The following is a 26,624-nucleotide window of genomic DNA, read 5'->3' on the forward strand; positions in this document are numbered from 1 at the left end:
TCTAGGTGGGAAGCAGACCTGGGTGACCCTAAGGACAGGGAAGATTGGCTTGATATATGGAGCAGAGTCTCCAACTGCTCTTGCAACCTACATATAGTAGAAGCTGCTTATAAAGTTATGACCCGCTGGTACCTGGTCCCAGCACGCATAGCTAAGGTATTCCCATCCGCCAACCCGTACTGCTTCCGGGGCTGCAGGGTACTTGGCGACATGTTGCACACTTGGTGGACTTGTCCACGACTTATGAGATTTTGGTGCCAAGTATATAAGATACTCTCCTCCCTTTTCCATAAACCTATCTCTAGAAACCCATGGCAAGCCTTACTACATGAAAAGATAGAAGGTTTAACATTAACACAAAACAAACTAGCCTCCATAGTTCTCTCAGCAGCTACCATGACAATTGCACGAAATTGGAAAAAGCCCTCGGTCTCAATCACTGAAGTGAAATCTAGAATCAATATGATAATGGTGAACGAGAAGTTAACCAGTATTCTTAAAGACACCCACAAAAAGTTTGGAAAAATCTGGGATCCTTGGATTCGCTTGGAACATCCAAATCTAGAGGCATCTCTTATCTCTAGGCTGTAGGGTGGACCCCTCCTTTTCTTCTTCTTCCTTCTGCTCTTACCTCCTCTTCCTTCTCACTTATCTTTCCCCCCCTTTCTCTTTCCTTTTTTTTTTTTTTTTTTCTTCTTTTCCCCCTCCCCATATCTTCACCACCACTGTAATGATGCTACTGGCTATAATCCTTCCTGTCTTGCTTGCCTATCACTGGACGGCAGGCTCCCAGGACCGAAATTAGAAAGACCCAATATTGACTTGGGTCTCCCCATGCCCCTACATTTCCTTCAGCAAGCCCCAGGTAGCTGGACTAAATCCCCTGAGGGCTCAGTATAACCTCCAGGCAGTGATACCTCGTTTTCTACAAGCAAGTTGGTCAATAATTATTAGGAGTATCACGGATGACCCCACATCCACATCCCCCCCTCCTACTATGCAATGTTTGTATGATGAGCTTATCTGCATCAGGCGTTTCCCTTGTTTTTGTCATGATGTTTTTTCTTTTATGCACTGTTTGTTTGTCAAAAATTTCAATAAAACTTTGAAAACCAAAAAAAAAAAAAAAAAAAAAAAAAAAACCAACAAAAAAAAAAAACCGCTAGCTGTTTGAAAACTGCTTGGGTGATGTATTTCAATGGGCTGGTGCACACCAGAGTGGTTCATTTTTTACGCAAACTCGGAGGCTGCTGCATTTTTTTATTTAGTATAGGAAAGTGCAAAACCGCTCTGAAAAACGCTAGATCAGAGCGGTTTTCCAGGCGTTTTTGTTACAGAAGCTGTTCAGTAACAGCTTTACTGTAACAATATATGAAATCTGCTACACAAAAATGCTCCAAACAACGCTAGGCATGTTTAGAAAACCTCTCTAAACATGCCTAAAATCACTCTGAAAATCTGCTTCAAAAACCTCTTGCATTTTGCAGATCTGCTAGAGGTTTTTGGTGTGCACTGGCCCTTAGAAAGCAGAAGATGATTGACTGGTCTCTGAGCTGAGGAACAGACTATTCAAATACTGTATTTGGGTACTGGTAGAAATTAAAACGAGAAGCACATCCACAATGTGAAGTGAGCATACTCTGTATAGTCCCATTTCTCTCTGGCCCACACTTCAAATTTGCAAAACTTTATTGCACACTTATGGTATAGACGTACATCCACAAATCATCTTACACTGACCAGAAGGCCGACCAAACCCCACAGACTAAAAGCTCTAAAATAACAAATGATGCCTGTCACCAGCTGCTACATACTATATCGTGCCTAGTAAGAACCTATACATGATACCAAGATAATATACTCTGTACAGTGCTGCAGAAGATGATGGTGCTATACAAATACTATATAATAATAATAATGCTGAGCAGCAGCAGGGTGTATACAGGGTGGGCCATTTATATCGATACACCTTAATAAAATGGGAATGGTTGGCGATATTAACTTCCGGTTTGTGGCACATTAGTATATGTGAGGGGGAAAACATTTCAAGATGGGTGGTAACCATGGCGGCCATTTTGAAGTCGGCCATTTTGAATCCAACTTTTGTTTTTCCAATAGGAAGAGGGTCATGTGACACATCAAACTTATTGGGAATTTCACAAGAAAAACAATGGTGTCCTTGGTTTCAATGTAATTTTATTCTTTCATGAGTTATTAACAAGTTTCTGACCACTTATAAAATGTTTTCAATGTGCTGCCCATTGTGTTGGATTGTCAATGCAACCCTCTCCTCCCACTCTTCACACACTGATAGCAACACTGCAGGAGAAATGCTAGCACAGGCTTCCAGTATCCGTAGTTTCAGGTGCTGCACATCTCATATCTTTACAGCATAGACAATTGCCTTCAGATGACTCCAAAGATAAAAGTCTAAGGGGGTCAGATCGGGACACCTTGCGGGCCATTCAACTCACCCACGATGACCAATCCACTTTCCAGGAAACTGTTCATCTAGGAATGCTCGGACCTGACATCCATAATGTGGTGGTGCACCATCTTGCTGTAAAAACTCAGAGAACGTGCCAGCTTCACTGCATAAAGAAGGAAACACATCATTATGAAGCAATTTTGCATATCCAGTGGCCTTGAGGTTTCCATTGATGAAGAATGGCCCCACTATCTTTGTACCCCATATACCACACCATACCATCATTTTTTTTGTTTCAACAGTCTTGGAGGGATTATCCAATGTGGGTTAGTGTCAGACCATTAGCGGTGGTTTTGTTTGTTAACTTCACCATTCACATAAAAGTTTGCCTCATCACCGAACAAAATCCTCTGCGTAAACTGAGGGTCCTGTTCCAATTTTTGTTTTGCCCATTCTGCAAATTCAGTGTGCCGATCTGGGTCATCCTCGTTGAGATGCTGCAGTAGCTGGAGTTTGTAAGGGTGCTATTAGTGAGTAGCTAATATCCGCCGAAGGGATGTTCGACTAATGCCACTCTCTAGTGACATGCGGCGAGTGCTACACTGTGGGCTCTTGCTGAATGAAGCTAGGACAGCCACTGATGTTTCTTCATTAGTGACAGATTTCATGCCTCCACTTTTTGTCAAATCCAACACTTAACCAGTTTCACGAAACTTAGCAAGCAGTTTGCTAACTGTAGCATGGGAGATGGGTGGTCTTGTAGGGTGACTTGCATTGAAATCTGCTGCAATAACCCGGTTACTGCGTTCACCAGACATCAACACAATTTCTATCCGCTCCTCACGTGTTAATCTCGGCAACATGTCAATGGCTGTAAACAAAGAGAAACTTGTAAATAACTCATGAAAGAATAAAGTTACGCTAAAACCAAGCACACCATTGTTTTTCTTGTGAAATTCCCAATAAGTTTGATGCGTCACATGATCCTCTTCCTATTGAAAAAAACGAAAGTTAGATTCAAAATAGCCGACTTCAAAACGGCCCCCATGGTCACCACCCATCTTGAAAAGTTTCCCCCCTCACATATACTATTGTGCCACAAACGGGAAGTTAATATCACCAACCATTCCCATTTTATTAAGGTGTATCCATATAAATGGCCTACCCTGTACATTACCTCCTAACAGGTACTCTTAATTCTTCAGTGTACAAGCGCCGTTCAGCCAATCACTATGCTGCTTCCGTCTCTGCATGTTCCTGAAGAGGAGTGAAGAGGACAATATTTTTTATTTTACTTACTAAGTTACATAGGGGGCATCACCCCTTTTTTCCAGCGGTAGCACTCCCCTGCATTACTAAGGTTAAATCCTGTAGTGTGCAAGACAACACAATTACTTAGTAGTTCATGTAGTAGAGCAGCATTGGGCCAAATTCACCTGAACAGTATGGTGGTCCATGAGGATTAGCTGAGCTCAGTAAAGCTGCTTTCAGATCAGAAACAAATCCGTTTCTTTACTGCGGTATCAGTTTTTAATCCAATTTAGTCCATTCCCTTTTGCGTCGACACCCTCTTGGTACCTCTCACCATTACATTTGCATTCCTCTACCAATGCCGTTCATGTCCCCACATGCTAGCCATGGTGGTGTACCAATCCCAGAGTCCCCCAGATGCATCAGGCTCCCATTGGTTTGCAAAAGACCTCTTGTATGAGCACCAGGGAGGATTTTCATTGGTCCATTACTCAGTGAACTAATAAGAACTTAATTGTTCTATTGTAAACCAATGGGATCCTGATCAGCTTCTGTTGGGGTTCAGGGAGATGTATACCATTGTTGCTTCTGTGCAGGGACCCGAATGGACGCCAGCAGCAGCGGCGGAAAACTTTAATGGACGGCGGCAGCAGGTGAGCATTTTCCGAAACTCACATGGCAAGGAGGCTAGTGAGAGCGGACAATGTTCATTCTCATAGGCTAACATTGATCTCAGCCATCATCCTCTGTTGCCACCCTCTTCGACCGTCTGATCAGGAAAGATCTTGTAGGGCCCAAACTTGCGTTCCGCTTGTCAGAACGGAAGAAACGTTGCTTTGCAGAGGCTCTGTTAGTTTCTGTTCCATTCAGTTACGATAAGCGTAACATGTTCATGTGCAGTGTGTGAATGGAGCTTAAAGTGTACCTGAGGCTGTGCGACGGGGGGCAGATGGGACACTGAGTCATGTACCCCTGCTGCAGGACATGCCTCTGTTCCTCCCCCAACCGTGCTACAACCCCCTGAAATTAGCGACAATGATTGACGCTATTCTGGAGAGTAAAGGAGGAGGGGGATTCCCTGCTCAGAATGGCCACGGGGGGGGGGGGGGGGGGGGGGGGGGGGGGGGTTCTTGCAGGCTTTTCAGAGCTGGCTTTGGGCGGCTGTCTCTCCCTGGTCGCGCCTCCTGCTGCTCCCCCTCCTCCTGTCACGCTGGGAGAGTATCTCGCTCTCCTTCCAGTCATGACCCCAGAGATCACAGAAACGAAACCAAGCGGATAGACCAACGGATCGGCAGAGAGCGGTGTGGTCGGCGGCTACCTGATCCCCTCAGCCCCACGGATCAGGTAGCCTAGTTTATTTAAAAATACGTGTACCCACCTCGGGTTCTCTTTAACACAGTATCTAAAATGTTCTAGAATAGATCTGCTTACAGTTAGATTAATTGGAGGAGCATTGCTTACCTTAAATTGCTGAATTTTTGCACAGCACCACCATGCAATTACATTCTATATTTAGAATAAGACCCACTCCAGGCAGAATTTATACCGGAAACAGTATTTATAGGACACTAGTACAAATTAATTAAAGGGCAACCATATCAGATGCGATACATGAAATAATGACAGTCCCAACGTCCCCTTCCTATCACAAGCCTATTTAAGATGTAAATGAAGCTCAAGCCAGCGGTATTGTTGGAGAAAATAAACTGAATTAATTGCAATTAATGAAAAGGATTTTATGTAAATGATCAAACAGAATAATATATAGAAGTCTATTCCCAATGCAGCGTCTCAAAGAATGACTGAGAAAGTGAACTAAAGTGGTAATTTTCTTTCTTCTTTACAAATGACAATTTAATATATTTTCTTTCAGATGCTATGCAGGTCTGCAGCAGAGAAGAGTAACAGGGGTGCTGCGAATTCAGGGGTGTTTTTAGATAAAGGGCCATATCACCCTTCCTGAGATTGCTATGGGGTCAAACTAGGGGGGTAGCATTTCGGTGTGAATCAGCGGTGCTAACATTATTTAACCCAACTAAAAATCACTTGCGTCGTGCTCACTGGTGCGTTACATTGCAGCGTGTGTTAAACCTTTATCTACTGTAAACAGTAGCCATTGGACTTTCATGTTATCTTGCGTGTCATACAAAAATGGGCTTGATTCACTAACCCGTGATAACTGATATTTAGCATTTTGTGCGCGTTATGACACGCGTAACGATTTTCGCACAAAAACGCAACAGTTTTTGTGTAAAAATTTGCGATTGCGCATGAAAACGTTATGCGAGTTATAACGTGAGCAAACACTAGTGCGACCGTGATATCAGTTATCACGGTTTAGTCAATCAAGCCCATTGTGTGGTACGTCATAACAGACAGCACCACACATAAGTGTGAAAGGGTCCTCTAACACAGGGCTTTTCAACCTGTGGTACGCGTACCACCAGTGGTACTTTGCTGTTGGCCAGGTGGTACACACCAGGTTTGCCTGTCACTTGTCCTGGTCTCATCTTGCCTCCACAAAGTTCAGCTCCGCCTCACTCGCTCCTGGCTGTGCTACCCTGCGGCATACTTCAGATCTCAGATCAGCAGTGAAGAGACAGCCAGGCGAATAGTGCATAGTGACGGTGCGTATACAGGAAGTGACATCACTGCTCACTTCCTGTATTTGAAGTATACACACTGTCACTGTGCACCTTTCACCTGGCTTAGAGAGACTTCCCCCTTCTTCCTCAGTAGAGAGGATCGAGCACTGGGACCCCCCCCCCCCCCAAGATCTCCTTGTCAGCATGCCCAAATGCAAATTCTCCACTCTGATTCTGGTAGAAACAGCCGTGCCCCATCGGCTCCGCTCTACTGAGCAGTCACACTGGTGGTACTTGAAAATTTTCAGGTGGTAAAAGTGATACAATTTGTGAAAAGATTGAAAAGCCCTGCTCTAACACACATACATACAAACACACATACGTACCATATTTTTCGGAATTTAAGACGCACCTAGGTTTAGAGGGCAAAAACCAAGGGAATAAAAAATATACTAAACCTGGTGCATCGATGGTGCAGGAGTGTCTTGTAGATGTTCTCCCCCCAATTATTTTGACTTACTCCTGTCCCCCTTAGTACACTCCTCCTGTATCCCTTGTGTCCTCCCAGTGGCGTAGCAATAGGGGGTGCAGAGGTTGTGACTCAACCAAAGTAATCGCTTTTTATTGGTCCTGTGCTGATGATATTCACTTCTATAGATGCCTTGAATGGTAGTAATCATGAACACATTGCTCCCCATCCCCTTCTTACACGTCTGACACTGTGGTTTTCCTAGATTGGTTTTGGTATGCTGTATCCATTGTTACGTATATAGTGCTTGGGGGGCCCAATGTAAAACTTGCATTGGGACCCAGAGCTTCTTAGCTACACCACTGTGTCCTCCTGTGCCCTTTGTGTTCTCCTCCTGTCTCCGTTGTGTCCTCCTCATCTCCTCCTGTCCCCCTTTGAACCCTCCTCCTGTCCCCCTTTGTTTCCTCCATTGTCCTTCTTGTGTCCTCCTCCTGGTACCCTTTGTGTCCTCCTGTCGCCCTTGGTGTCCTCCTCTTGTCCTCCTGCTCCCCTGCATTCCTTTGCTCCCCCTGTGTAACAACTTCCCCCTAGTGTCGGCACTTCCTGGTTGCATCATTTCACATGTGACCTGGCTCTAGGGGGAGGAGTGAGCAAGCTGAAGCAGCCGATCGCCGTGGGCTCCCAGGATGAGGTTAGAGATTCACATGGCTAGCACTGCTTAATTACATTTACACAGGGGGAGCGGAAGAGTGCTGGAGGCCACAAATGACATGGAGGAGGACAGCAGCTGGTCGCTGCGGGCTCTCAGGATTAGGCTAGAGATACACGTGGTTACCGCCACTAAATGACATTTACACAGGCGGAGTGGAGGAGTGCGGAGGGACCCCGGGGACAATACAGGGAGTCTCGGACATCGCGGCATGTCGGCTGTTCATATCGGCAGGCGTTCATAAGCTGGGGACTCACTGTATTTGGAGTATAAAACTCAGGGACTTTGTCTTCCTACTTTTGGGAGAGAAAAGGTGCGTCTTATAGTCCAAAAAATATGGAACATACGTACGTACATGCACATACATACATACATGCATGCATACACATACATGAATATACACGTATACACACATACATACATACATGCATACACACACGTACATATATACACATACATGCACACATATATATATATACCTGCTCTAGTGCTGCTACTCTTCTCCTGCAATCATGCCTTACTTCTCCATCAACCCCAGCGGAGCTAGTCACATGCTATTAAATACTTTAAAACCTTTAGGGACAAGGCTGTACAGATGTGTTGCAACAGTCTCCAGTTCTGTGACTATGCAACGGAGAGGGGTGCATGGAGCCGTGCATAAGGAGCATTATACAATGGGTGGAGTGAGTGAAGAGAACAATGCCCTCAGCAAGTGCTCGGCTGAGTTGATCTGCCAGGCTGTCAAGCTGTACTCATGCTGAATTCATGGCAGAGGTGGTGCACAACGTACCGAATCTACTGATTTCGGCAAGAGATGAAAAAAATCGATAAGTTTATGTCGGTAATGTGTAATTGTACCTTAAAGGATAATGAGGCGTATAAGACTACTTTTGAACCCAGGAAAATCTTCTAAAAAATCGGGGGGTCGTCTTATATGCCGGGTGTCATCTTTTAGGGCCGGTGCTGAAACTTCCGAGCTGAACTAGAGAATCTGCAGTTGCCCCATACGGTGGGGGGTGCTCAAAAATTTCTGCGGTTGCATCCCTGCCGTATGCGGCTACCATATGAAAGCAGCAAGGGCGGTGCTGTACAAGTATGGTAGAAGAAAATCCACTCACCAGCATTCCTGGAAAGAAGTGACTTAACAAGGTGAGGGGGCATCTCACTGGGATGGTGTAAGTAAAGAGCAGAGCAAGCTGCAGGCGTCTGGGACGCCCGGGGGGAATGGAAAAATGAGAGAGCGGCGCTGTGCCCAGAAAAACACACCTCTTTCATCCTTCTCGCCGCCCTTGTATTCTATTACCATACTTCCTTCTCTGCCTCTCAGATCTTGCTCCTGAGGACTGCAGTGAAGCAGCGCAGGTGCGCATGTGCGAGATCTGAGAGGCAGAGAAGGAGGTAATAGTATACAAGGGTGGGCCAGATGGGTGAAAGAGGCGTGTTTACGCTACCACTCTGATAGTCTTGGAGACAGGGATAGCTGACCGATCCAAGCAAGCTTTGCATACAACGACCAGCCAACTGCCGGTAAGGTACGTCGCTTGCTGTGATTGATTGGTTGTTGTATACTGGGTACCACAAACAGTACAGCACCAGTATCTGTACCTGTTTATACAGTACTAGGCATTAAGCCCGTCCATTTAAAATGGGCGCTAGGGCTTAGTCGCGACCCCCTCACCTCACCATCACCTTACCCAGCATGCAAGCCGCATGCACACCGGCACCCCGCGTGCACACGCGGTCACCTGCGCTCCCCCTGCACCCATCCTCCGCCTGTCCCAATGGACGCCTGTGTGCCACACATGCGCAGCAGCGCAAAAGCATGGACGCAGGGACGCAGGGGGTTTATTATATTGGATAGCACCATTACATACAGTACAGTATACAAATGTCCAAGAGTCAAGAGCGGTAGTCTTATAGGGCGAGTATATCCCAAAATGTATATGCGTATGCACCACTCATGGTCGTGCTCCCATGAACGGGACCATTCTGCGCATCCAGAGCATTTTGGGCTCATTCAGACAACCTACGTCGTGTTGCATTGTTATACACAATGATGCACATGGTGTCCAGACACTACACAGAAAACAATATTCACACTAATGTGTTGAGCTGCAGGGTATTTTGGTAATAAATGTACTGCTTGCAACTCCGTGCATCATTCTATTTCAAACATTGAATGGGGTCAGCATCACAATGGAGAACACTACAGGTGACAGTGAGTTGCTGTACATCACACGGCCCTCCCTAATGGGAATGATGCGATCAGAAGAAGCCAGCACATGGGGAGCAGTGAGGCAGAGGAGAGGTTTCTCACTATCGCCATACACAGGGGAGTGGAGGAGGACACAAGGGGGGCAGAGGGCACAGGGGACATAAGAGGGCACAGGAGGACACATGGGGGACACAATAGGTACAAGGGAGACACAATAAATGGGGGGAGAACATCTACAAGATGCCACTGGACCATGGATGCCCCAGGTTTAGTATAGTTTTTTCCCTGGTTTAAGTCCTCTAAACCTGGGTGAGTCTTATAGTCCGGAGCTTCTTCAATTCTGAAAAACACAGTACCTTTTTTATACTGAAACTATTGATACTCCTCTGTCTGTATGGAGAGTCCCAAGTCTGCATCTATACTTCATATATATCTGTCACCCAGATAATCAGGTGCTATCGGAGTCTTCTAAACACTTGCCTGGACTGCTGAGAGAAGTCACAAGATTCTTTGCAGCTCATACAACATACAAACAACTATCTTTTTTTATTTTTGCCAAATAATCTGTATGGTCCATTTATAATGTTGCAGAAAAACCAACCAGCATGTACCATGCGATGAAACAGAGCTAAGACTAATGCTACAGGAAAAAAAGATTAGATTAGAAAAATAAACATTATTTTCTACATGTGCCTGGGGCAGCATCAACTTTAAATACAGCCTTGTACTTCACCTATGGTAATAGGCTCAGCAAGCCTTAGCTATTTGCATCCTATGTGGTCACACGGGGAACCATCATGTGCGTTAGTCCTCACTGATGAGTTCCTCTGACATTTCAAGTGACGTCCAGGAAATCTGTTAAAGTCGTAGTTCAGCCTCCTGTTTTTAATGCACATGAACGATAATGCAAGTAGCCTTCTCTCTGGGACATAACCTTAAATCATGGAGCCCCCAGCAAAATTTTGATAGTACCTTTTTTACATTCACACCTTCTCATGCCCCCCCCGTGAAGCATTGCATAACAAGTGTGGCCACCGTCGCTGCCATAACTCCTCCACCCATAATATCACGCTGGTGCGTGAAGAGATGTAGCGTGACAATGCAATACACAGTACTAGTGAGAAAGCGTAGTCAGAGACGGGCCAAGGTCGTTCACGAGAGCAGATGGATACAGTACAGAAGGGCTAGGCAAAACCATAATCAAATAACAGGCAGAGTCATATACATAGGTCACATGTCAGTCATATTGGAAGGATTAAATAGGAGCGAAGTCAGAGTCAGGCCGAGTCATACACAGATATCAGATGGCAACAATACAAAGGGGCTAGGCAGATTCGAGGTAAAAAAGGCAGGCAAAGGTCGGTACACAGATCAATATACAATATTACAAATATATAATACTGACTGACTAGAATACATATATATCGCGCTGATGCGCAATATATGAAATGTAGCTCTCACAAATTCTCACTAGCTAAGGGCCAATAACCAGTGAACTGATTAGTATCAAGGCCAATGAGCAAGTGAGCACTCTGGCCTTAAGTACCCAAGAGGCAAAGCAAAAGCCCACCCCCAGAATTAACAGCACCTCCTGCAAAAGGGTGTCAGCTGATAACATCACAGCTGACACCCCATCAGACACGCCTTCTCAGCCTATAAAGGCTGCTCTGCCCTGCGCGCGTCCGTCTGGACGTACTGCGCATGCGCCCACACTGAACCACCGCCGCAGGGGTTTCGGGGATGCCACTGGAGGACGGCAGTGTGGGAGTCCCACTACGCGAGCGAGTACCGCCGGAGACGCCGCGGGACTCGTCGCAGGACGGTAAGACTATTACACATAACAAGCGTGGTGACAACAACACCTGCTCTAGAGGAGAGAGAGTGAGAATGTTGGGGTATTTATGGACTTGAGCCCCCTGCAGCTGCATGGACTGCTCCCCCATAAGTTACACCTCTGCTTTCTCTGTTTGTCAATCCTTTTGTGATTTTGGGAAAGACTTATAAACTTCTGCCATCTGTTAGTAGACTTTGTTTTCCTTTGTGAATCCAGGGTCAGGTTTCTTAGAAAAAAAGGCCCAGGCCTTGGGTGACTGTTGCCCAAGAGGTGGCTAGGTATGGAAAAGGGGTTGCTGACTATGGAATAGAAGTCTGCAAATGGAAAAGGGGGGTTGCACATTGAAAGTAAAATATGGAGAAGGGAAGATGCTGCTCTGGAGAACTGTACATAGCAGGGACTGCTGTACATGGATGTAACTCACAGAAGAGAGGGCTGCACATGGAATGAGAGTGGGCTGTTGCACATGGTTAACGAGCAACAAGAAAGTTGGCCTAGAGACAGAAAAAAGTATATATCCTTCCTTGAGTAAATCTAGACCAGGGCAGGATATCTTGTGTTCTTTTTTGTTCTTAGTAGATATGATCAGTTCTCCTGCAGGATTATGACTGGCTGGTCACGATCATGCATGATTATGACTTACTGCCTCTCTGTAGTCATTGGTCATGGGAGATGAAAGTGCAGTCATGCTTTTGAAGGCAGGAGTGATTGTGCAACTTACGTTAACACAATATTTGAAATAATTTTAATAGATCTGATTACAGCTAAAGTAACTGAGGGAATAATGAATACTTTAGATTTAGGCAAAGAACAGGGCTATATTTGAAGTTGAGTCTGCCCTAGGCAAATTTAGAAAGTAGTGCTTTTTTGTTGAAACACGAATCCTTTGCTTCAATGGAGCTATCAGTTCTATTTTATTGTAGGGAACGTGCTGCAATGAAGATAAGCAATAAAAAGGTAGCATTGTGGGTAATGCTCTCACCTCATAGCATTGAACCAGCATCTGCTTCCCATCATGGACACTAATCTGTGGGGAATTTCTCTGTTCTCCCCATGTTTCTGTGAGTCTCTTGCCACTTTCCAGAAAAATACCGATTTTTTTTTTTTTTGCTTCACCCTAAGTGACCTTAGACCACCAGCCAGTCAAGGTCCACTCACCACAGACAAGCAAATGGAATTGTGCTAGAGTGTGACACCACTTTTTTTTCTAGTTTTCCTGCCCAATGTACATTACTGTCAATGCAATAGGGATGCTTTTTGAAGAATGTTATCATATTTACCATTTATGCATGAATGACAGTGACAAACTGGGATAAAAACTATATAACCTACCAGATTTCTGTGGCCAACTATGGCAATGTCTACAGCTGCTTATCAACTGTTTTAGACATTACACACATATACCAGCAGTCACTCTTTATGGAAACAAAGCTACGCACACACACTTGATTAAAGTTGGCTGAGATGGCCAATAACGACCATCTCAGCCAATAATCCGGGATGCATGCAATAGTCCCTGACCCCTGACCGCCATCTTGCAATCGATCCACCTGGAGGATCTACTTCACAGAGTGTTGTGTAACGTCCCACACACGCCGCTCTGTCGGCCCTCTGTTTCCTCCCTGCATAGCAACAGAACACTGATTTTGTGTCTGTACAATGTTGGCCCAGCAATGTTGCCAGAGGCATTGGGTCCCAATCCCCGACGGGCAACATCAGTTACAGGTGTGTGCAGGTCTTAAGGGTGAAAAACAGTCACTTAGGCTGTTATGAGGCTAAGGCAGTCAGCCCATACACTTGTCAATTTTCCCCAGCAGATTCAATATATGTGGCAGAGTGTACTCTGCTGCCAATGGACGGGGCTGGGGGAGCACTAGATAGGGGAGACCTGGAGGGCTTGCCAGTCGGCCCTGCGGTGGTGGTGGTTCCATAGATTTTGAAAATATTTCTAGGTGGAATGTATTAATATTCTATTCGCAGTGTATGGCAGTAATATACCCCTCTCTGATCAGATTTGAATCAGAGAGGGTTCTACCTATTGGTCAGATCTGGTGGCTATGTGCCAGTGTATAGCCACCTTTAGTTGGTCATAAAGGAGGTCTAGATGCATGTGTAGTAGTGCCATTCTGGGGAAGGGGAGTGGAGATGATGCAAGGTCCCCCAGAACAAGCCATCTGCTAAAACTGACCTGTTGTCTGTATGGTACCTTTGAACTTTCTGCTAACATTCAGGTGTGCTCATCTGCAATCAGATCTTGCATTTAGTTGCAGTTTGAAGACAATGGCCTCGATTCATAAAGCATTCCCGCATGCGGAAATGCTGAAAACAGCCGATTTTACCGAAAACTGAACAAAATGTGTATTCATAAAGGCTGTTTCCGCATGCGGAGCTGACATTCTGGAGCAGAGTGATAAATCACCGCCTTATTCGGCGATTCTAGGCGAAAATGTAACAAAATGTCCATTCATAAAAATTAGAGCAAGCGGTATGCGGACGGGAAATACCGCTTGCTCGGATGTAGCGATAAGCGTGCGGAGTATATGTAAGTTAATGGGACAGACCTCCCAAGCAGCAGCAGAGAGAGCAGCGCACTGAGGAACTCAGCCAGCTCCTGTGTTTCTGCATGCCTACTGACAGCCTAATGCCAGCCTACAGCGGGAAATCTCCGCTCTGCTATCGCAACTGGCAACATTTTATGAATGACCACCCAGAAGTCTAAAATACCGAGCGCGGAGTTTCCCCGCACCGATTTACTTCACCGAACACATTTTTATGAATCGAGGCCAATGTGCCTGATTTATGAAGGATCTCCTGGGCTGAAGATCACCTCAGAAAGTAAGATCAGATGTGACATCTGAATCACTGCAGAAGACCCAGCCAGTGAAAGAGTAATGCCCAATTTACTCTGACCTGTATTTGGGTTACATGATGCATTTACAGTCAGGGGAGTAACTAGAAATCACTGGGTCCCCCAGCAAAACTGGCTCTGCTGACTCCTCCAGCATCACTACAATACACCACACTTGGGGAGGGTTAGAGAGGTTGGGGGCTGTACACAAGAGCCTGCTGCCCACTGAATAGGGGACTGTCTACAAATCTTTGTCTGGAAAACTTTGTATGATTCTTTATCAGTGGCTGAGCAGATGCAGTCATTAGAACAACTGCAGAGAACAGAAAGTTTTTTTCTCTGTATGCCTTTAGTTGTTAGTCTTTCAGGACATGGAAAATAAACTCCCCCCCCCCCCTCCCCATGGGTTCCCCTGTGGCTTCTGGGCCCCCCTGCGGCTGCATTTCTTGCAGGGTCCATTGTTACACCCCTGTTTACAGTGCTTTTAGCATGGAGGGCCTGGTGGTTTAACTTGTTATTAAGAGAGCATTATGGCTGCATTTTTCTATGAGAGATATGATGACTGCAGTTGTTCTGTTGGGGGCACACAATGTCTTCACTTGTTATACATTATACATTTATTCTGTGTGGGTCATTATGGCTACACTTGGCATCTGGGGGACATGATGTCTGCGTTATATAAAGGGTCATGATGGCTTCCTTTATTTTACATTGGGCATGTTGGCTGCAGTGCTCTGGGAGGTATATTGACTAAAATTATAGCTGTAACTGTTGCCATGATGGCAACACTTGTGATCTGGGAGGAAAAGATAGAAAGGATTCAGCAAACCTCTTTGATGCCATTCATTTAAGGGTTTTTCTTCTGCCCTATCTCCAAATTCAAAAAGAGTGTAAGCAAACTCTTGCATTAATTTAGCAACAAATTGTGTACATAAGTTATTCACAAAATTAGCATATAAACTGAAGTTCTTTATTAATTTATTACGCATCTACAGTAGAGATGGCCCAAACGGTTTGCCGGCGAACGGTTCCTGGCAAACCTCCGGAGTTTGCGATCGCGGAGAACCGCAAACTTTTTTCAAAGTTTGGTTCGCCCCCATAGTGCATCATGAGGGTCAACTTTGACCCTCTACATCACAGTCAGCAGGCACATTGTAGCCAATCAGACTACACTCCCTCCTGGAGCCACTCCCCCCCTTATAAAAGGCAGGCAGCGTCAGGCTTTGGACTCACTCGTGTGCCTGCAGTAATTAGAGAAGAGAAAACTGCTGCAGACTCTCATAGGGAAAGCTTAGTTAGGCTCTTGTAGGCTTGTTAGCTTGCTCCTTGCTGATTCTTATTGCTAAAAAAGCACCCCTCAACAGCTCTTTTGAGAGCTAATCTTGTTCTTGTGATCTTTTTTTTTTGTGTGTGTGTGTCCCACTGACACTTGTGTTGTATAGACAGCCTTGGTAATTCCTACTGTGTGTGCCACTGCCAGGCCCAGCACATTCAGTGACTACCTGTGTGTGTGACAGGTGCACATTGTAATACCCATTACTGCATATACCTACCTGTTTTTCACTTCAGTCAGTGCACCTACCTACCTACCTACGTGAGCGCACGCAGTGTCACTGTGCCTGTCCGGTACCTGTCTGTGTGTGACATGTGCACATTGTAATACCCATCACTGCATATACCTACCTGTTGTGTTCAGTGCACCCACTTACCCACGTGAGTGCACACAGTGTGATATACAACTCGGTGCATACCTGTTAACTGCACCTGTGTGACTGCACTTTGTATTAGTCAAGTCAGTGCATACCTTTCACTTCACCTCCCCCAATATGGACAAAACAAAAGGCAGAGGCAGGCCACCTGGCAGGTCTGTTCGAGGTCACGCTGTTGTGATTTTGTGCGGCCCTCGACCAAAGTACAGTGTTCAGAAGAAGGCACGTGCCATCAACCCCCAATATTGTCAGGACGTAGTTGACTACTTAACACAGAACACCTCATCTTTCTCAGCTTCCGCACGGAAGCGTGACATATCTTCCTCCTCCTGCTCTGATTCTGGCCCCCCACTTAACACTCAGTCGGCCGCCACCCCCAAAGTGCCATCACCCCAGGGCTCAGCGGTTTGAACATTTTTTTGTGTGTTTGCCTCAGATGAGAGCAATGCCATCTGTACTCTCTGCCACCAAAAATTGAGCCATGGAAAGACCAAAACCCGTGTAGGGACAACTACCTTACGAAGGCACATGATTACAAAGCATAAACTGCAATGGGATGACCACCTGAGGAAAAGCAGCACACAAAAGCAAAGCCACACACCGCAGTGGAAGATACCATGCCGCAATTTTTTTTCAAAAAAGGTGATACCTAAACTGAACCGTGATGTTGAAAGGCAAGTGGTGACATCTCTGGCACACAGCGTTGGGTCAAGGGTCCATCTGACCATGGATGCCTGGTCTGCAAAGCACGCTCAGGCCTGCCCGAAGACTAAGTCAGTCCCCACCAGGGCAGCCATCAGGGGGGGACAACTGACACTGCAGTGAGGGGCCCAGGGCTTCTGGGGGCCCTTGGCATCCCCAAAAGCGCTGGAAGGGCTGCATGTGCTGGCTGTAGGCCTGTGGCTCACTAATCATCACACCGCAATCCAGCACTGAGAGAAGAGTGACATCAGTGCTTGAACGTGGGGAACAGATGAGTGAGCCCGCTACAGCGGACATTCTATACTGGGGCACCACCTATAACTGGCTACAGGCTACCTATTCTGGGCCACCACCTATACCTGGCTACCAATACTGGGGATGGAACCACCTATACCTAGCTAAATACACTGGGGCACCACCTGTACCTGGCTACCTATACTGGGGTACCACCTATACTTGGCTACTCATACTGGGGCACCTATAGCTTGCTACCTATACTGGGGGCACCTGTACCTGGCTAACCTATAGTGGTGCACCACCCATAACAGGCTACCTATACTGGGGGCAACTATACCAGGCTACCTATATCGGTGCACCATCTATAGTTGAATACCTATACTGTTGGCACCTGTATCTTGCTGGCCTATACTGGGGCACCAGCTATACCAGGCTACCTATACTAGGGGCATCTACACCAGGCTACCTATACTGGGGCACCACCTATAACTGGCTACTTATACTGGGGGAACCTATACCTGGCTACCTATACTGGGTGCATCTATTCCTGGATACCTATACTGGGGGCACCTATACCTGGATAGGGCAGGGGGACGAGCTGAGACAGAAGGGGACAAGAGGTAACACAGGGGGATAAAAGAGGCACAGGGGGAAGAGAGGCGGACAAAAGAGGCACAGAGAGAAAAGAGATGAGACAGGAACATGAGGTCACACAGAGGGGACAAAAGAGGCACAGAAAGAAGAGAGGGGGACAAAAGAGAATGGATAAAGGATAAGAATGGACCTACAAGTCCCTATCTCATTTGTTAACCGGAGACTCCCTGTATTTTGCTAGTATTTGGCTCCACCCACAACATGCCATTGTCACGCCCACTTTTTGTCGCGTCACTCTGTGAATGCCGCTTTCTTCAGTGTCAGAGCCATTCCCCTTTTTTCGCCGCAGCGCACTAACACAGGGGTGGGGTGGCTAGTGGGCGGGCACAGTGGGTGGGCCCAGGGAGGGGTGGGCCCAGGCCTTGTGATGTGTGAGGGGCCTCAAAATTTCTGATGGCGGCCCTGGTCCCCACACACAGCATCTCTGCCTGCACGCTGTGTGACTGCCTGCCCCAAGACTAAGTCGCTCCCCACACAGCATCTCTGCCCCCAGGCCGCTTGACTGCCTTCTCCGCCACCACCAACAGGGTCTAGGACTCCAGGTGGATTCCTGAATTTGTAAGGCCGCTGCTAGCAGCGGCCGCTATAATAATTTTTCTGGTGCGTGTACATGCCTGCCTAATTTTTCTGGCTGCACTGCAGCTGCAACAACAAAACAAAAGGCATGTACATGTGCCAATTACCCTTCATGATCATTACCTTGCCGTGGTGAAGGGGCTTGCGTATCACAATGAAACAATGACCGCCGGCTGTCTGAGTGTCTAAATTCGTTGCTTCATTGTGGACAGACCAAATTTGATCAGCTGGACAGTCACTGTTCTGTCATTCAGCTACCTCAGCACAGCGACCATATGGGCTGGAAAGCCGATATCACCTGCACTCTCGTCATGGTGCGCACCAGTCCAGCACAGCCGTCACTACACACACAGCTGTTTGCAGTCACGCATACCTTTCACTGCATCTTTGACTGCACACTGTATTATACTTGGCAGTCAGTGCATACCTTTCATTTGAATGGATGGCAAACTTGCCCTCCATAACAGATTCTCGTTAAAGGATTTAAAGTTGATTCATCTCATATACAGCAGGGCATCGAAAGTCCTCCTATATTGTTATTTTTGTTCACTACCTCGGGATGTGCATGCCATGCCTGCTGCCTTCCTTGGATGTGTGGTAGCCGTTCCTGCTCCTTTGCCCACAGCGTGCCTGCTGCCTTCCTTGGATGTGTGGTGGTGGTAGCCGTTTCTTAGGCTCCCACTCCGGACCGGAATCGAACTAGGATTCCCCGGCCATTACCCGTGGTCACCATGCTACTGAGAAAGTACCATCAAAAGTTTCACACAGTTGAATGGATGGCCGACTTGCCCTCCATAACAGATTCTCGTTAAAGGCAAGTGGTGTCATCTCTGGCATACAGCGCTGGGTCAAGGGTCCATCTGACCACAGATGCCTGGTCTGCAAAGCACGGTCAGGGCAGGTACATTACTTATACAGCAAATGGGTCCTTACTTGGATGTGTGGTGGTGATAGCCAGTTCTCAGGCTCCCACTCCAGACCGGAATCGAACCCTGATTCCCCGTCCATTACCCGTGGTCACTCACAATGGAAGACTTGCCCTCCATAACAGATTCTCGTTGCAGGTACTGAACAGCCAGCAGAAAATGTAATTTAAAAAAAATAGATGTAAGATTTAACAATGGTAGAGAAAGAACCATCGAAAGTTGATAAGGCAGTCAGACATTACCTGATATCACTAAGGAAGAGCAATCTCGCCATGGTGCGCACCAGTCCAGCACGGCCGTTACTACACAAACAGCTGTTTGCGGTGCGTTACACAGTGAGTTTGGTGTGTCAGTGTAAAGCAGTACTCTAATTACACTCCCTGATTGATGTATACACATGCAAGATGTTTTAAAGCACTTTAGGCCTGCAATTTAGCATTCAATGTGATTTCTGCCCTTAAAACGCTGCTTTGCATCAAATCCAGATTTTTCCCAGGGACTTTTGGCATCTATCCTACTCCGCCATGCCCCCTCCAGGTGTTAGACCCCTTGAAACTTCTTTTCCATCACTTTCCTGGCCAGCATAAGTGTTTCTAGTTTTCAAAGGTCGCCTCCCCATTGAAGTCTATTGCGGTTCGCGAAAGTTTGCGCGAACCGAATTTTTGTGGAAGTTTGTGAACCCGGTTCGCGAACCAAAAATGGGAGGTTCGGGCCATCTCTAATCTACAGTCACTGCTAATGTGGGACTTAGAGACTTAAGATAAGACCTGACTTGCATTGAGCATTGTACAGGCCATTTTGGCGCATGCTCACAGCTGCGTAGCACCTGACCTACTGTTATTACATCTATAGCAGTGCTTTGGGATTTTTAATGTAATTACCCGAATTAAATCACGGAGTTGCCTGGCTCTTCTACTGACCACATATGGTATTGCTCCATTGTTATTGCCTGTGAAGTGGGATCAAACCTGCGAAATGCGTTGCATGGTTCCCTGGAGTATTTAAATAAACTTGTTGTATTTGGCAAACACATTGGCAATTTTTGTGTCTGCTTGGAGGAAGTAAGTCCACCACTGCCTCCTCATGTTTTAAACTTTTTCGATTATATTATCCTTTAGGCGCCTCTGTATCCATACTACACTAATTCACCCTCTGAGTTGTTATGACTCGGAGGGGAATCGGATGTATTGCCACCCAGAATTTAAGCTGCAGCAGAGTGCGCCGTCATTCGCCTCACTCTGTGCCCAACTGACCGGGCAACAATTACATATATACACCATTGAGCAGGCCTTCAGTGATAATGCACAGCAGCACTGTATTTTCTTTATATTAAAGTTAAGTAAATTTTCCTGCAGCTCAGATGTAAATATTTTAATAGCATTATAGCACCTCCCCCATAAAAAGGCACAGGGGCATGGATTAGAAATAGAGGGGCAGCGTAGCTGCCCTCCATTGCCAGGGCTCTGTTTCCACCACTGGTGGGTACTGGGCTCTTAGGACAAATCCCTGTACCTCGTGGGGAGGGCCCAGCAATAGGTGTGTTTATGATGCAATCCTATTGCCCTGATTTTGGCGTAGTAAGAAAAGGACTCACGCTCTGTCTAATGTGTATAGGACTCTCCTGACATATTGGCCTAGCCTAGTGTATCAAAGTAAATAGACTAGCGCAGGTTGTTTTAATATACTGTGGTAATCTGAAGTCTCTAGTGGATCTTCTCCAGGACCTCACATCCCCATCAGCAGCTTTGGTTTCTTTTTGTTGTGTTGATAGAAAGCTTCTCTTCATGGAGTTGATTCATCAAAAGCCGGTAATACTGCAGTGCACACATAGCACACGGCAATATTACCTTCACTTCCACCTGCAGTACGCGAGTAGCCGTTGCTATGGTAACACGTTACTAATGAGCGTTACTGTTAGTAACGCACGTTACAGTAGCAACAGTTGCACTACTCGAGTACTGCGAGTTACGTTAATCATGCAACTAGCATTATTTGCAGGCGGAAGTGAAGGTAATATTACCGTGCACTATTTCTTTTATTTATTTTTATTTATTTAAGTATTTATATAGTGCTGACATATTACGCAGCGCTGTACAGAGTATATTGTCTTGTCACGAACTGTCCCTCAGAGGGGCTCACAATCTAGTCCCTACCATAGTCATATTTCTTTGTATGTATCTTGTGCATGTATCATAGTTTAGGGCCAATTTAGGGGAAGCTATGTGTGCACCACAGTATTACTAGCTTTTGATGCATCAACCCCCATGTTACTTTCAGTCTTCTTACTTGCTTGAAGTCTCTGCAGGAGGTCCATCTTCTTCAAGATCTTCCAATCAACTATCAACTCCTCGGTTATTTATAGACCTGGCCGTGTCAGTCCGCTGCATGTTCTGTCTATATCTATAAAAAGAGGAGGAGCTGGCATCATGCTGTTAACCAAGTGGATGAGCTTGAAGAGGATGGACCTCCTGCAGAGGCAATTCAAGCATGGAAGACTGAAAGCATCCAAGGGAAAAACCTTCTATCAATTAAACAGGAGTCAAACTATAATCAAGGTTGTTGATGGAGATGAGGGTCCCAGAGGAGAACTCAGAAGACTTCACAATAAAATATTACAACTCCACTGTGTGTTTTTATTGACTCTTAGCTTTAAAATACTGGTCGGATAGGTATGGGATCTCATGAGAGTCCTGTTCACATTAGCTGGAGCTGATCTGAGTATGTGAGGTCAGTTAGGTGCATCACAGAGTGAGCAGTGCATAGCACACCAGATTGCATATGACGTAAATCTCATGCTGTTTTTTGTTGAATACCTGGTACACACCATGCAATTTCCTGTCAGATTTGGAGTCGAATAGATAATTTCCAACAGGTCCGATCTGATTTCCAAATTGATTTTCCGATCACTTAACAAAATTAATCAGAAAAATGAAAGAAATGATCGATTCAAACCAAAAAGTGATGAGAAATTGCATGGTGTCTGCCAGGCATAAAGGACAACTGATCTGAAACAAACGTGTAAAATAAAGATATGTACATAATACTCAACCCCTGCTGACCCCATTGGGCATCTTTTAACGTTCCATTTGGGCGCTGCTTTTTCTGAAATCCGTTACCTCCATTTTGAAAATGGCGCTGAAGTTCCTCTGAGATAAGCGTCCCGTCAGCGTCAAAATGCTTATCCAGAACTCTTGGGAGCGAGCTTGGTGAGGCGGAGAGGGGCGTGAATGATGCAGAAAAGGGGCATGAGTGATACTGTATACACAGGGCAGCACAGATAACTGCTTACATTTATCCCAATGGCTGCACGCATTATGCTTTTGGCTTCATTTATTTTATGGGGTACATAATGGCAGCAGTTACTATATGACATAAAATCTTATCTGAACAAAAATTGGATAAAAAAAGGTCAATAGTTCAAAGATTTTAGCTCTGGTATACTTCCCATGAATGTGTCATTGAGCAAAGACAATGAAACAGTAAAAACTGAAAGGGGCACTACAGCAAAAAACTGTAAAATTTAAAATATGTGCAAACATATACAAATAAGAAGTACATTTTTTTCCAGAGTAAAATGAGCCATAAATTACTTTTCTCCTATGTTGCTGTCACTTACAGTAGGTAGTAGAAATCTGACAGAAGTGACAGGTTTTGGACTAGTCCATCTCTTTATAGGGGATTCTCAGGGATATATTTATTTTCAAAAGCACTCAGTGAATGGCAGTTGCTCTGTCCAACTGCCAAAAAACTGTGTAGGGAGCGGGGAAGCTGGCCAGCATCATTGTTTAAATCCTTTTTCGGTAATATCTTTATAAGGAATAAAAGCCTTGCTGAGAATCCCCTATGAAGAGATGGACTAGTCCAAAACCTGTCACTTCTGTCAGATTTCTACTACCTACTGTAAGTGACAGCAACATAGGAGAAAAGTAATTTATGGCTCATTTTACTCTGGAAAAAATGTACTTCTTATTTGTATATGTTTGCACATATTTTCAATTCTACAGTTTTTCGCTGTAGTGCCCCTTTAAAAAGTATATATAAAATAAAACTGTGGGTTAGCCAAAAAAGGTCATTTTTAGTAGGAGGAGGGTAGATACAATTATTTAACTCTTTGATTTATTTTCACCTCAGTATTCCTTTAGGAATCTGCCATGGTGGTGAGGAGAGCCCACTACACATACCTGCTACCCCCGTTTTAATTTTTTTTTTGTTTGCGCTAAGGTATCCTTTAATGTACTTAGAATGTGGGAATCCTAGGTAGAACTTGAGACTATGGTTAAGTTGATTGGTCTCTTTGCTTAGAAGACAGTTCACATTCACAAATAAAGTTTATCTTTCTGTACCAACTCAGGATTACTTTGAATTCAAAAAGAATGCTTTCAGACAACTCGATATTCCTAACTAGGTCAATTTATTCTACAGAAACTCTCTGCGAGGATAACTCATGGAGAAGCATGTGATGTGACTGCACTTTACCCTCAGTGCAGAGGGGGAATTCACAGGAGGCCAGCTAGTAATCACGGAACAGGAAGTTCCTCACTAAAGATAAAGGTATTTATTCTATATTCATAACCATTCTTCATGATCAGACCTACTAATCAATCACCTAATCAAATTCATCCATTGTCTGCATTGTTTCTTGTAGAGGGACAATGGTGGCCCAGCTCTTCAGATAGGACCTAGAGAAGGAAGTATCAGGGGCAGCCTGACATTGCCTCCTTCCCCTGAGGCTAAGTGGAGGGGAAAAGGCATGGCAGTCTAGATACACTCTCTTCCAGCTGCCAGCTAAAAGATATGTAGCCAGTGGCAGTGAAACACTGGGGCCATGGGGTGCATGTTCCCTTGGTGATTGCTGTGCCTCCTCTAGTGCTGCCCTCCCCCGCATGCAGAAGAAGGTGCTTACCACTCGGTGCCAGGAATTTTCTTCAGCAAGTGCCTTTCAGATGTGCGTCTCTCATTACGTGATTCCTTGTAGGAGTTATTGAGAGGGGACACTAGACATGACTGAAGAAATATCCCAGTGCCAAATGGTGAGTACTTTTCCCCTGCATGCTCTGCTCGCAACTCTGCATATTGTGTGTGTGTGTGTGTGTGTGTGTGTGGGGGGGGGGTGACCTAATACTGGGGGAACAGCTAGCTACCTATACTGGTTAAGTGGGAGGGCTACTTTATACTGGGGAGGGGGGCACATCTGGCTACATATACTGAGTAGGTGGGGGGCTACCTGATACTAGGAGCACATATGGCTACCTGTACTGAGTGGAAGGGGGAGCTACCTAATACTGGAGGCACATCTGGCTATCTATAGTGTGTGTGTGAGGGGTGCCACCTATTTAAAACTAAGGGCACATCTGCCACCTATTGGGGGGGCACCTAATACTGGTTATACTTCAGCTCCATATATGGGGGGGGGCACCAAATACTAGGGGCACATATGGCTACCCATTTTGGGGTGAGGGGTAAGGGGACATTTGCTACCTATACTGGAGGTGGGGGGCATCTGCTACCTACAGTGAGGAATGTGCACATCTGCTACCCATGAGGGTGGAAGGGGGAGACCTACTACAGGGCACTTCTGGCTTCCTAATATTTGGGAGCACCTCTGGCTACCTATTACTAGGGGTGTACATCTGGATAATGCTGGAGGGCTACCTGTTGCTGCCTAATACTTGTGGGTACCACTAGCTACCTAATACTTGCGGGGGTACCTCTGACTACCTAATCTAACTTGGGGTACACATCTGACTACCTAATAATACTATCTAGGGGCACACCTGGCTACCTAATACTTCTATGGAGTAAGGGAGTCCTACATGACTTCCTAATACTGGTAGGCCAGGGCAAACTAATACAGCTAAGTGGAAGGCTGAGGGCAGTCAAGCTACCTAAGACTTATATCAAGGGGCACATGATTACTTAATTATTTTATCTGGGAGAACGTAGCTACCTAATTGTTGTATCTGGAGCCACAGGGCTACTTAATGTGTGTATATTATACATGTCAAACTCTAGCCCGCGGGCCAAATCTGGCCCTCAGAGCCATCAGATTTGGCCCTCAGGTGGTTTCCACACTATGCATTATGTTTGGCCCACTCTAGTCCACCAAAAAAAGCTATATTGGAGGTGAAGCCCTAGAACATGGGGAGAAGGGGAAAAGTACTAGACACGACGGAACTGTATATAGGAGGAGGAGGTCACAAGACACCAGGGAGCAGTATATGGGAGGCGCCACTAGACACCAGGGAACTGTATAGGGGTGGGAGGACCAGTAAACACCAGGGAACTGTGTGGGGGAGGGGTCAGTAGGCACCAGGAATCTGTACAGGGGGGAGAGGGGGCGTTAGACACCAGAGAACTCTATAGGAGATGTAAGGGAATTATTAGACACCAGGGAACTTTGTAAGGTGCCCTAGTGTCTAATAGCCACTAGACATTGAGATTGGCCTACAATTTGGTCCCAGTGTTTAATGTCAGCCCACTTTGCATTTGAGTTTGACTCCCCTGGTGTATATGGTGGCACCTGGCTACTTATTCTATCTTGAAGCACATGGCTACTTGATTATTTTATCTGCAGGCATGTAAATACTTGATTATTTTATTTAGAGGCTTTTATGTTATATTTTAGGTGACTGCAGTATTTGATTCTTTTGTCTGGAGCAGGCTTTCTCCACCAGGGTTCCTTGGCATTTCCCCCTATCTTGGGGGAAGTATAATAGAGCACATTATAATAGGTGGTACTTCAACAAGAAGCGCTAAATTGGGGGCTCAGGAGACAGTATGAGTGGCAGTGTAATAGGGAGTAGTGAAATAAACAGCTACACATACTTTTAAAGACCATACCTCCTGCAAAATAAATGCAGGGGTTCCTCGAGATCCAAAAATTGTTTGCAGGGGTTCCTCGAGATCCAAAAGTTATTTTCAGGGTTCCTCCAGGGTAAAAAGGTTGAGAAAGGCTGATCTGGAGGCATGTGACTACTTAACTTATAGTAACTATTACATTCTTGCATCTAGGGCAGAGTTCCCCAACCCTGTCCTCAAGGCCCACAAACAGTGCATGTTTTGTGGAAATCCACAGCGGTTAACCGAATCCGGACTGACGTAGTACGGATCTACGTCCAGCAGGTGGTGCTGCGCCCCGCGTCACATTGACCGTGGTGCGTATCCGCCATTTACTGCCGATCACGACGCTCTCGCTGCTCTGTCCCCGCTGATATTTGCTCACCCTACCGTCTATATGAGGGGACAGAGCGGCCGTTTTACTGTACCAGCAGCCTCTGCTCCTTAAGGGGGCAGAGGCTGCTGGTACTGAAGTGGTTAATCAGCTCTGCTGAGACACTAATTACCTCAACTGTAAATGTTTGTGGTTCTCTGCAAAACATGTACTGTTGGTGTGCCTTGGGGACAGGGTTGGGGAATTTTGATCTAGGGGACCCAACTGCATAATTATGGTATCTGGGGACCTCAAAGCTGTCTGATAACAT

At 45.8% G+C, this 26,624-nt stretch overlaps 1 protein-coding gene across 3 annotated transcripts in view; it reads left to right on the plus strand.

Annotated features, from left to right (window-relative positions):
* DLGAP4 (DLG associated protein 4) overlaps window positions 1–26,624 on the plus strand; it is a 367,380-nt gene that overhangs the window by 104,976 nt on the left and 235,780 nt on the right. For all 3 annotated transcript variants that reach the window (XM_068263408.1, XM_068263407.1, XM_068263412.1), the window contains exon 2: window positions 23,566–23,694. The gene's annotated coding sequence lies outside the window, so the exon portion shown is untranslated. The remainder of the gene's footprint in view (window positions 1–23,565; window positions 23,695–26,624) is intronic.

Source organism: Hyperolius riggenbachi, chromosome 12 (genome assembly GCF_040937935.1).
Source record: "Hyperolius riggenbachi isolate aHypRig1 chromosome 12, aHypRig1.pri, whole genome shotgun sequence".
Classification (NCBI taxonomy): Eukaryota; Metazoa; Chordata; class Amphibia; order Anura; family Hyperoliidae; genus Hyperolius; species Hyperolius riggenbachi.